The sequence below is a fragment of the Salmo trutta genome, chromosome 13, assembly GCF_901001165.1.
Source record: "Salmo trutta chromosome 13, fSalTru1.1, whole genome shotgun sequence".
Classification (NCBI taxonomy): Eukaryota; Metazoa; Chordata; class Actinopteri; order Salmoniformes; family Salmonidae; genus Salmo; species Salmo trutta.
The window spans coordinates 76,137,052-76,149,336 of NC_042969.1; the positions used below are offsets into that span (position 1 = coordinate 76,137,052).

Sequence of the window (12,285 nt, forward strand, 5' to 3'; positions counted from 1 at the left end):
GCAAAAGGAATTTGTATGTTATACGTCATCACGCACAGCCTCTTATCTGCAACAACTCAATTTGATGGAAACCTCTCTGTGTGAAAATGCACATAGGCGGATTTTTGAATATACGCATGGAAATCTGTTGCCAATTGGGTGGAAACCTAGATAGTGGTGAACAAGTTAGTGAGAAATACCCTCCAGTAGTTGTACGTATTATCACTATATTCTCTACAACAGGTGAGGTATAGAAGGCCGGTTAGCTCAGTTGGTTAGAGCGTCGTGCTAATAACGCGAAGGTCGCGGGTTCGATACCCGTACTGGCCAGAAGCTTTTACCACAGATTCTAGTTTTTACCATCGTCAGAGGGCATTTAATGAAGTACCCATCTCGGCCGTTTAAAGACAATGAGAACAAGGGTAGGCTAACTGTGTATGTATTAACCAAATCATCAAATAATTTTACAATCTGTACAATCAATTTAATTCAGTGAGTGTACTAGCTAGATCACACTAAATCTGAATTTGTCCTGCTAGGTGACCTAAACTGGGACATGCTTAAACCACCTGACCAAGTCCTAAAGCGTGTGTTCATAATGGCTGCTCAGTGAAACGGCCAGTCCTGATTTGTCTTAGAGGCTTGCTAAAAAACTTTAATGAGCAAGCCTTCCTTCATGACCTGGCCTCTGTAAATTGATATAGAATCAGCTTGATCCCCTCTGTCGAAGATGCTTGGACTTTCTTTTTTGATATTTTCAGTGGTATTGTTAACATGCCCCCATAAAGAAAATTAGAATTAAAAACAGGTTCAGCCCCTGGTTTGACCGTGATCTTGCAGGGTTACTCCACCTCAAGAATTGCATTTGGTGAAAGGCTCGGCACACACATTCTCAGGCTGACTGGCCCTCATTCAGGCAAATGAGAATTAAGTGCACTCAGGCTATCCGGAAGGCCAAAGTGAGTTACTTTAAGGAGCAGTTCTCTCTCTGTGGGTCTAACCCCAAGAAGTTCTGGAAAATGATTAAAGACCTGGAGAATAAACCCTCCTCCTCACAGCTGCCCATGTCCCTTAAAGTTGATGATGTGGTTGTTACTGACAAGAAGGAAATGGCTGAGCTCTTTAATCACCACTTCATTAAGTCAGGATTCCTATTTGACTCAGCCATGCCTCCTTGCCCGTCCAACATTTCCTCATCTCCAGTCCTTCTAATGCAACTAGCCCCGATGCTCCTCCCTCTTTTCCCCTGCTCCGCTACAAAGGTCCTCCCTGCAGGCGGTCACTGAGTCCAGGTGCTAAAGGAGCTCCTTAAACTTGACCCCAAAAAAACATCTGGGTCAGATGGTTTACACCCTTTCTTCTTTAAGGTTGCTGGCTCTGCCAATCCTAATTCTGACCTTTTTAACTTGTCTGTCCTCTCTGGGGAGGTTCCCATTGCCTGGAAGGCAGCCATGGTCCGTCCTTTATTTAAAGAGGGAGCTCAAGCTGATCCTAACTGTGATAGGCCTATTTCTATTTTGCCGTTTATCAAAAGGGTGGGAAATATATGTCAATAATCAACTGACTGACTTTCTTGATGTCTATAATATTCTTTCTGGTATGCAATCTGGTAGCCGCTCAGGTTATGGAGGTGTCACTGCAACCTTAAAGGTCCTCAATGATGTCACTGTTGCCCTTGATTCTAAGCAATATTGTGCTCTACAACAAAGCTTTCTTAGTGTCCAACAAGCTTTCTCTGCCCTTAACCTTCTTCTGAACACCTCCAAAACAAAGGTCATGTGGTTTGGTAAGAAGAATGCCCCTCTCCCCACAGATGTGATTACTGTCTCTGAGGGTTTATAGATTGAGGTAGTCACTTCATACAAGTACTTGGGAGTATGGCTAGACGGTACACTGTCCTTCTCTCGGTACACTGTCCCCACCCCTTTCCTTTGTCTACCAAGCCGTCATATCGGTTTCGTATACTAGGGACTTTTCTTTGCATCATGCTAGTAACCAATGTATAACCTATCCTGTGTGTGTTTATGTAATTCTGTGTGATTATTTTGTTAGTTAGTAAATAAATAATTAAGCCACTTTGTATATCGTTGATTCATAATTTATGCTAGGGTTCGTGCAGATATCCATAGGTTTGTGACATTCAGAATATGACTGATGAGGTAATAATACATTAATAAGTGACTGTAATCGATAAGATATGAAAATATCTGAAGAGAGTTAAATTCGGGAAATAGTGACTCTTTAAACAACATTTTCCCATGGTGCCCCGACTTCCTAGTTAATTACTGTTTACGTGATTAGTTTAATCAGGTAATAATTACACAGAGAATTGATTTGATATAACAGTCTTCACATTAATGCTGGTCATTTATGAACATTTGAACATCTTCGCCATGTTCTGTTATAATCTCCACCCGGCACAGCCAGAAGAGGACTGGCCACCCCTCATAGCCTGGTTCCTCTCTAGGTTTCTTCCTAGGTAATGGCCTTTCTAGGGAGTTTTTCCTAGCCAGCGTGCTTCCACACCTGCATTGCTTGCTGTTTAGGGTTTTAGGCTGGGTTTCTGTACAGCACTTTGATATATCAGCTGATGTAAGAAGGGCTATATAAATACATTTGATTTGATTTGATTAATGATAGATGGTTAGCCAACGTTACGACACATGCTAGATTACGTAGACGTAATTTATAGATCGGCAGGTAAGGGTGCTCTCGAGCGGCTAGATGTTCTTTACCATTCGGCCATCAGATTTGCCACCAATGTTCTTTACAGGACACATCACTGCACCCTATACTCCTCTGTAAACTGGTAATCTCTGTATAGCCATCGCAGGACCCACTTGTTGATGCTTATTTATAAAATCCTCTTAGGCCTCACTCCCCCCTATCTTTTTTTATTTTTATTTATTTAACCTTTATTTAACTATCTGAGATATATACTGCAACCCTCATCCTCCACATACAACAGCCGTTCTGCCAGTCACATTCTGTTAAAGGTCCCCAAAGCACACACATCCCTGGGTTGCTCCTTTTTTCAATTCACTGCAGCTAATGACTGGGACGAGCTGCAAAAAACACTCAAACTGGACAGTTTTATCTCAATCTCTTCATTCAAAGACTCAATCATGGACACTCTTACTGACAGTTGTGGCTGCTTTGCGTGATGTATTGTTGTCTCTACCTTCTTGCCCTTTGTGCTGTTTTCTGTGCCCAATAATGTTTTTACCCTGTTTTGTGCTGCTACCATGTTGTGTTGCTACCATGTTGTTGTCATGTTATGTTGCTACCGTGCTGTGTTGTCATGTGTTGCTGCCGTGCTATGTTGTTGTCTTAGGTCTCACTTTATGTAGTGTTGTGTTGTCTCTCTGGGCCTCATGTGTGTTTAATCCCAGTCCCTGTCCCCGCAGGAGGCCTTTTGCCTTTTGGTAGGCCATCATTGTAAATAAGAATTTGTTCTTAACTGACTTGCCTAGTTAAATAAAGGTTAAATAATAATAATAATAATACAATATCCCAAATGTATACATTACTGCTGTAACCTTGGCCGACACGCAAATTGTGTACAGAACGCTCCCGAGGACTGTGTGCTGTCATTCTAAATATTCTATCCACATACTGTCCATAATGTCCATACATTTACATTTACATTTGTCATTTAGCAGAGTGACTTACAGCAGTGAGTGCATAAATTGATGTACTTTTTGTTACGAAAATCCCATCACATATACGTGTGTGTATATATAGATAGATAGATAGATAGATAGATAGACAGACAGACAGACAGACAGACAGACAGACAGACAGACAGATAGATAGATAGATAGATAGTCTGAATTCCGACATTGCTCCTAGATAGATAGATAGATAGATAGATAGATAGATAGATAGATAGATAGATAGATAGATAGATAGATGATAGATGGATGGATGGATGGATGGATGGATGGATGGATGGATAGATAGATAGATAGATAGATAGATAGATAGATAGTCTGAATTCCGACATTGCTCCTCCTCATTTTTTTATGTCTTAATTTTATTATTTTACTTTTAGAATTGTGTGTATTGTTGTGAATTGTTAGATATTACAGCATTATTGGAGATAGGAACACAAGCATTTCGCTACAGTCGCAAAAACATCTGCTAAAAATGTGTATGCGACCAATAAAATGTGACTTGATCTGACCGGAAAAAATATAAAATCTGAAAAAGCAGGGCTCGTCCGGGATTTGAACCCGGGACCTCTCGCACCCAAAGCGAGAATCATACCCCTAGACCAACGAGCCACTTCATTCTCACTTGCATAATCCACATTTTGAAACATTGATAAAGAATATTTTACGTAAAATAATCGAAATGCCTCCTCGGTATGGCCAGTACAACACAAAAAGCGATTGTATCGCTGATAGGGAGAAACAACAGAAATGTATCTATCGCCTGGTGGGACGTAGCAAGCTCAAGATGGAAGATATTCCAGAGTTTCTAAACGTTCTGCAATGTATATTTCAATTATATTTGGTGTAACTGTCACTGCCATAGTAACCTAACCTACCAGGCATAAAAAGACGCCTGCTCGACCTCGCCACATTCGTTTATCAGGGTAGACAGAATTTAGGTTGAAAATGCCAATAGTACGCAACTGCAGCCCGTAATTCGGGGCGTTCCTGCTAGCAGACTTGCTAGTTAGTGTCACATTACTTTATCTTTATTTAATAAATCATTCTCTCTACTATTATTCTGACATTTCACATTCTTAAAATAAAGTGGTGATCCTAACTGACCTAAAACAGGGAATGTTTGCTAAGATTAAATGTTAGGAATTGTGAAAAACAGATTTTAAATGTATTTGACCAAGTTGTATGTAAACTTCTGACTTCAACTGTATATAGTGTAGTTTGTAAATGTGTAGAATGTTTGTGTTTTCGGTCCAAACTAGTAAGTTAACTTATGTAAATTAGACAGTCACCGAGGATTTTCTTCTGAAACACTGGCCACTTTTCATTCAGCTTCAGGCAACTTTGATGTAAGTCTTGATCACACTTGTAGTGACCACTTCTATCCATCACACCCATTGTTGCTTATCCATTGTTCACTAGATATATGAATGTAATTACACCCAACACAATGTTGAAAAACACAATGCTTCCCACCACTAGATCACAGAACTAGACGTGAGCTGGACGTGAACCCAACACTGCCACCAATGTAGCAGAAGAAAGTGAAATCTACAAGAGGGAGTCTAACCAGGGCTCATACGTGGCAAAGTGAGCTCTAACGGCCATTGCCATGAAAGCCTTGTAGGCCTCTGGGCAGAGGCAGTAGGCCTACAAAGCTGGCATATACCTTGTTACAATAGCCTAAGTATATAACATGATTCACACGACCGTAATAATCATGAAACGGCATTGTAAGTGCCATAAGTGTAAACTAACTGTTGTGACTTTACTTTCATTAATCTGATGACTGTTATTTATCTAATCAACCAACTATGTTTAATTGTTACCCAATTAAATTAATCATGTAACTATTAACTCATTAGGAATTTGGGCCACCATGAGAGCGATTGTTTAGAGTTACCATCTCCCGAATTAAACTCTAAAGGTCTTTATCAATCACATCCATAAAACAGTCAACTTATTAATCATAACCTCTTATCATATCATCATTCTGAACAGTCATAACCTCCTTGGATCTGCAAAAACCCCAGCCTTACTTATGATTCAGTACTACACAAATTGGTTTAATTATTTATTTACTAGCTAACTAAATAATTAACAGGATAACATACACATTTAATACATGAGAAAAAGGTCCCTAACAGACTGACACAATATGATGGTTTTTTATGCAATATAAAAAGAGAGAAAGAGGCACTTGTCGTTTAAACATTTTAGAAACTATTCTCACAGTAATCATATACTTTGCACACAAACTGCTCCACGTTTGGAGTAAGAAATCATGAATGTATTTACATGTGAATGCCTTCATTCGCCTTCTATCTGTCGGAACCAGCCCTCCTTAGGAAGGGCACTGCTTGGCCTTTCAGCAGCACACTTTTAAGGCTATTGTTTACGTGCCCCTCTTGGAGGAGGGAACGCAAAACCCTGCTACACTCAACTCCCCGTGATGTGAAAAAGGTATGTGATTGTAGGTGCGGGTAAGGATGACAGAGGCAGAGAATATTACCGTTTACTGGGAATTTATTTCCTTAACACGGTAATGTGGGGAAAAGAGGCTGGACGGAACCAAAGCAAAGAAAGTAAAAGTTAAAGAGCCCCCTTACCTACCTACCCACTACTTATCTATTCTTACTGTCACCTGGCACGCTAACCAAAATACAAAGGGTGGTCCGCCCAGGTCTTACCTAGTGTGCATAGACAGAGCACATACTACGGGTATACAGTGAGGGAAAAAAGTATTTGATCCCCTGCTGATTTTGTTCATTTGCCCACTGACAAAGAAATGATCAGTCTATAATTTTAATGGTAGGTTTATTTGAACAATCCTGCAGGGCCCGCAAGGTCCCCCTGCTCAAGAAAGCACATATACATGCCCGTCTGAAGTTTGCCAATGAACATCTGAATGATTCAGAGGACAACTGGGTGAAAGTGTTGTGGTCAGATGAGACCAAAATGGAGCTCTTTGGCATCAACTCAACTCGCCGTGTTTGGAGGAGGAGGAGGTGGAAACATTATGGAGGTGGAAACATCGAGGTGGAAACATTATGCTTTGGGGGTGTTTTTCTGCTAAGGGGACAGGACAACTTCACCGCATCAAAGGGACGATGGACGGGGCCATGTACCGTCAAATCTTGGGTGAGAACCTCCTTCCCTCAGCCAGGGCATTGAAAATGGGTCGTGGATGGGTATTCCAGCATGACAATGACCCAAAACACACGGCCAAGGCAACAAAGGAGTGGCTCAAAAAGAAGCACATTAAGGTCCTGGAGTGGCCTAGCCAGTCTCCAGACCTTAATCCCATAGAAAATCTGTGGAGGGAGCTGAAGATTCGAGTTGCCAAACGTCAGCCTCGAAACCTTAATGACTTGGAGAAGATCTGCAAAGAGGAGTGGGACAAAGTCCCTCCTGAGATGTGTGCAAACCTGGTGGCCAACTACAAGAAACGTCTGACCTCTGTGATTGCCAACAAGGGTTTTGCCACCAAGTACTAAGTCATGTTTTGCAGAGGGGTCAAATACTTATTTCCCTCATTAACATGCAAATAATTTCATACATTTTTGACATGCGGTTTTCTGGATTTTTTTGTTGTTATTCTGTCTCTCACTGTTCAAATAAACCTACCATTAAAATTATAGACTGATAATTTCTTTGTCAGTGGGCAAACGTACAAAATCAGCAGGGGATCAAATACTTTTTTCCCTCACTGTAGGTATGTCCATTTATTTACAGTAGTGTGTTAATGAATTATTGCTTTCTTCAGTGGAAATACAGAATATATATAAAAATTCCAAATATACCAAAAGCTAAATCAAGTAGAGATTTACGACTATTTAACTATATTAATCATTACTGAAACATGCAAACTACAAACATTTAAAGAGTTAAAGATAATGAATACATGATAACTAGATACAAATAATTCAAACAAGTAAAGAGTTGGTTATAACACAACTACAAACAAAGTGAGTGTATGTGTAAGTGTTTGTTTGCGTGTGTGTGTATTATGGAGTGCTTTGTAGTTCCCCATCATAAAAATGTATTCCCCAATCAAATACCTTAATCAATACAAACAAATATATACTGTACCAGTCAAAGGTTTGAACACACCCTACTCATCCAAGGGTTTTTCTTTATTTTTACTATTTTCTACATTGTAGAATAATAGTGAAGACATCAAAACGATCAAATAACTCATATGGAATCATGTATAACCAAAAAAGTGTTAAACTAATGAAAATATATTTTAGATTTGAGATTTTTCAAAGTAGCCACCCTTTGCCGTGATGACAGCTTTGCACACTCTTGGCATTCTCTCAACCAGCTTCGTGAGGTAGTCACCTGGAATGCATTTCAATTAACAGGTGTGCCTTGTTAAAAGTCCATTTATGAAATTTCTTTCCTTCTTTAATGCGTTTGAGCCAGTCAGTTGTGACAAGGTAGGGGTGGTATACAGAAGATAGCCCTATTTGGTAAAAGACCAAGCCCATATTATGGCAAGAACAGCTCAAATAAGCAAATAGAAATGACAGTCCATCATTACTTTAAGACAAGAAGGTCAGTCAAAGTGGAACATTTCAAGCGCTTTGTGCGTTAGCAAAAAAGTGCATTAGCAAAAACCATCAAGGGCTATGATGAAAGTAGCTCTGATGAGGACCACCACAGGAACGGAAGACCCAGAGTTACCTCTGCTGCACAGGATAAGTTCATTAGTGTTAATTGAAACTCAGACTGCAGACCAAATAAATGCTTCAAAGAGTTCAAGTAACAGATACATCTCAACATCAACTGTTCAGAGGAGACTGTGTGAATCAGGCCTTCATGTAGTGGCGATGTAAATCTTGGTGGGCAAAAAAATAAAAAAATAAAAGTGGGATGCATGCCAGCAAAGCCACTACACAACACAAAACTAAAGAAAACATAATTTGCACTATAACGGTGACAAATGGTGCCCACAAACTGTTAGGGCCTACATAAAGCTGTCTGAACTGCAGTCCCAACATCTTACCACTGCTACACCTGGCTATCAGCGGAGCCTTGTCTGGCAGCGAAACAGTTCATTCAGCCTCATTTACTGCCTTTAAAAAAAAAAATTGCACTACATCACTGGACAATATGGACAGCATATGAATAAAGGTAGAAATAAAATAGTAAATGAAAAGCCAGGACAGTCAAATTATATAGTTTGAGGAGTACTTCTGTCTGTAATAAAGCCCTTTTGTGGGGAAAAACGAATTCTGATAGGCTGGGCCTAACTGCCCAGTGGGTCGGCCTGGCTCCCAAGTGGGTTGATCTATGCCCTCCCTGGCCCACCCATGGCTGTGCCCCTGCCCAATCACGTGAAATCCATAGATTAGGGCCTAATGAATTTATTTAAATTGACTGATTTCCTTATATGAACTGTAACTCAGTAATATCGTTGAAATTGTTACATGTTGCGTTAATGTTCCTCTTACGTGTAATTGATGAGCCCTGCATTACTGGTTTTACGTATAAAGCTAAATATTTCCTTCTTATTCACGGCTCGTTGGTCTAGGGGTATGATTCTCGCTTAGGGTGCGAGAGGTCCCGGGTTCAAATCCCGGACGAGCCCTGCTTTTTGTAAATAAATATACTAAATAAATATTTTGCCATAAAAGCATGCAGATCTACAACTATAATATCTACAAATAGCAGAGACCAAAACGATGCAACACAGTCGAACGATGTATAAATGTGTTTTTATTTTACAAGGCGGGTGGCGGATAGTGCTCTCTTCTCATTTAGCTTTCAAACAGAAACCTAGGAATAACGGTAGTTTACAATCTAGCTAGCCGGAGTTTATACAAAGACAACACATACTAAGAAAATGATTGACCCCGACGTGATTTGAACACGCAACCTTCTGATCTGGAGTCAGACGCGCTACCGTTGCGCCACGAGGTCTCTGTTATATGGGTCTAAAATGTCTCTATATCGCTACCTTGGTTGCAATGCTCTAGGTAGTAGATGTAACATGGCAAGAACTATTTGACACTACAACGTCACAAAGTTGTTGCAAAACACTCCTTTGCATGGTACAAAATACACGCATTGTCTTTAGCCTATGACCAGGCAGGAAAATAAAAAAATAAAAACCACAGGTCAGGTGTATTCAGGATGCTTTGAACATTAAATGAACACTCAAAAATCAACTACTTGTTACTTTGAGATTTTGGAGGGATGACATTTTAAGTATGCTCATATTTTTTTAATGAGCTAGCCCCACTGAGATACCTACAGCAGCCCTCATCCTCCATATACTACACCCTTTCTGCCGCAACACAGGACAGTCACATTTTGTTCAAGGTCCCCAAAGCACACACATCCCTGGGTCACTCCTCTTTCCAGTTCACAGCAGCTAGCGACTGGAACAAGCTGCAAAAAAACACTCAAACGGCATCGTTTTATCTCATCTCTTCATTCAAAGACTCAATGATGGACATTCTTACTGACAGTTGTGGCTGCTTCGCATGATGTATTGTTGTTTCTACCTTCTTGCCCTTTGTGCTGTTGTCTGTGCCCAGTAATGTTTGTACAATGTTTTGTGCTGCTGCCATGTTGTGTCACTACCATGTTGTTGTCATGTTGTGTTGCTACCATGCTGTGTTTTCATGTGTTGCTGCCATGCTATGTTGTTGTCTTTATGTAGTGTTGTGGTGTCTCTCTTGTCCTGATGTGTGTTTCATCCCAGGCCCCCGTCCCCGCAGGAGGCCTTTTGCCTTTTGGTAGGCCATAATTTTAAATAAGAATTTGTTCTTAACTGACTTGCCTAGTTAAATAAAGGCTAAATAAAAAAAAGAGGCAAATGCTAGAAACAGTGGGTAGCAGGGATTGAGGTCTGTTCTCAGGTAGGAAGTTGTATGCAACACGTGTTCTGCACAGGATTTTTTTGTATATTAATGGTTGATGGTAGAGGGTAACCAAATCATAGATTGCTTTCAAGGTAAGGACACAAACATTTTGTAATCTCTTTAAAATAGGCCTGAAAGAAAATCCTCCTACCCCTCCTACAATAATGTTTTCACCTCTTCCACACTGACTTTACGGAATTCAAAAGTACAATTCTTGTCTTTCATAATTTGGTCTGATATACTTGGATGTGTAGTGTCAGCGTCTGCGTAGAGGTGGATCAGGGAATCACCCGCAGCAAGAGCGACATCATTGATATATACAGAGAAAAGAGTCGCCCCGAGAATTGAACCCTGTGGTACCCCCATAGAGACTGCCAAAGGTCCGGACAACAGGCCCTCCGATTTGACACACTGAACTCTATCTGAGAAGTACTTACCCGGATACTTTAAAACTTTTTGGAATTAGTGCTACAGGATGCAAATTTCTGTTTGAAAAAGCTAGCCTTAGCTTTCCTAACTGACTGTGTATATTGGTTCCTGACTTCCCTGAAAAGTTGCATATCGCGGGGGCTATTCGATGCTAATGCAGAACGCCACATGATGTTTTTGTGCTGGTCAAGAGCAGTCAAGTCTGGGGTGAACCAAGGTCTATATCTGTTCTTAGTTCTACATTTTTTGAATGGGGCTTTTAAAGAGCAACCAGGCATCCTCTACTGACAGGATGAGGTCAATATCCTTCCAGGATACCTGGGCCAGGTCGATTAGAAAGGCCTGCTCGCTGAAGTGTTTTAGGGAACATTTGACAGTGATGAGTGGTGGTAGTTTGACCGCAGACCTCTTACGTACACAGGCAATGAGGCAGTGATCACTGAGATCCTGGTTGAAGACAGCAGAGGTGTATTTAGTGGGCAAGTTGGTCAGGATGATATCTAAGAGGGTGCCCATGGTTACGGATTTAGGGTTGTACCTGGTAGGTTCCTTGATAATTTGTGTGAGATTGAGGGCATCTAGTTTAGATCTAATGGTACATTTTCATTAAACTATTACTCCAGTACATATAGGCGGGAGGCACGGGGCACATTTTTCCTGTCATGCATGTTGGTTTGTTTTGCACAGAACATGGAAGGAGATGATGACCTTTCTTCATTCAGCTAAAATGTATGAAATGTATGTATTCACTACTGTAAGTCGCTCTGGATAAGAGCGTCTGCTAAATGACTAAAATGTAAATGTAAATGTAGATCATACATCTTTCTTGGCAGGCTGAGATTTAGCGAGTTCGCTCTGCCATGGCTATTTTAGCCGGTCCTCGCTATTAATGTGGCTAACGTTACTGTTTTGTTTGTCAAATCCAGCCCACACTTGTTTGACTGACATTATATCTCCGCCATTTCAGGAATGGGAGTCGTGCTATTTGAGCATATAACATGTAAACAATAATGGCAACTACGAAGTTATGTTCAGATCAACTCCAATGCGTCTGTGAAGTTAGAAAGGATTCCTTCTGTAACAGTCGAGCGTTGGTGGTATAGTGGTGAGCATAGCTGCCTTCCAAGCAGTTGACCCGGGTTCGATTCCCGGCCAACGCAGATATTTTTTCCTCCGTCGTTCATTTTTTGATGGAGGTTACATTTTACTACCTGTTTTACCGCTATAATAATTAGGTTCGATAAAAAGGTAGACCAAGTAAACATACCAAAAATGTCTCTCAAATACTAGCTAAAATCAAAACAATTATCCATCAAGCAGTTCATTGA

General features: G+C 40.5%; 5 non-coding genes across 5 annotated transcripts; 3 read left to right on the plus strand and 2 right to left on the minus strand.

Moving 5' to 3' along the window:
* Positions 1–235: 235 nt before the first annotated feature.
* On the plus strand, positions 236–309 carry trnai-aau (transfer RNA isoleucine (anticodon AAU)). Its single transcript has one exon. It is a non-coding gene; the product is annotated as a tRNA-Ile (tRNA).
* Positions 310–4,193: 3,884 nt separating this feature from the next.
* On the minus strand, positions 4,194–4,265 carry trnap-ugg (transfer RNA proline (anticodon UGG)). The gene has a single exon. It is a non-coding gene; the product is annotated as a tRNA-Pro (tRNA).
* Positions 4,266–9,177: 4,912 nt separating this feature from the next.
* Positions 9,178–9,249, plus strand: trnap-agg (transfer RNA proline (anticodon AGG)). The gene has a single exon. It is a non-coding gene; the product is annotated as a tRNA-Pro (tRNA).
* A 260-nt stretch (positions 9,250–9,509) lies between these two features.
* Positions 9,510–9,581, minus strand: trnaw-cca (transfer RNA tryptophan (anticodon CCA)). The gene has a single exon. It is a non-coding gene; the product is annotated as a tRNA-Trp (tRNA).
* Positions 9,582–12,045: 2,464 nt separating this feature from the next.
* On the plus strand, positions 12,046–12,117 carry trnag-ucc (transfer RNA glycine (anticodon UCC)). Its single transcript has one exon. It is a non-coding gene; the product is annotated as a tRNA-Gly (tRNA).
* The last annotated feature ends 168 nt before the right edge of the window (positions 12,118–12,285 follow it).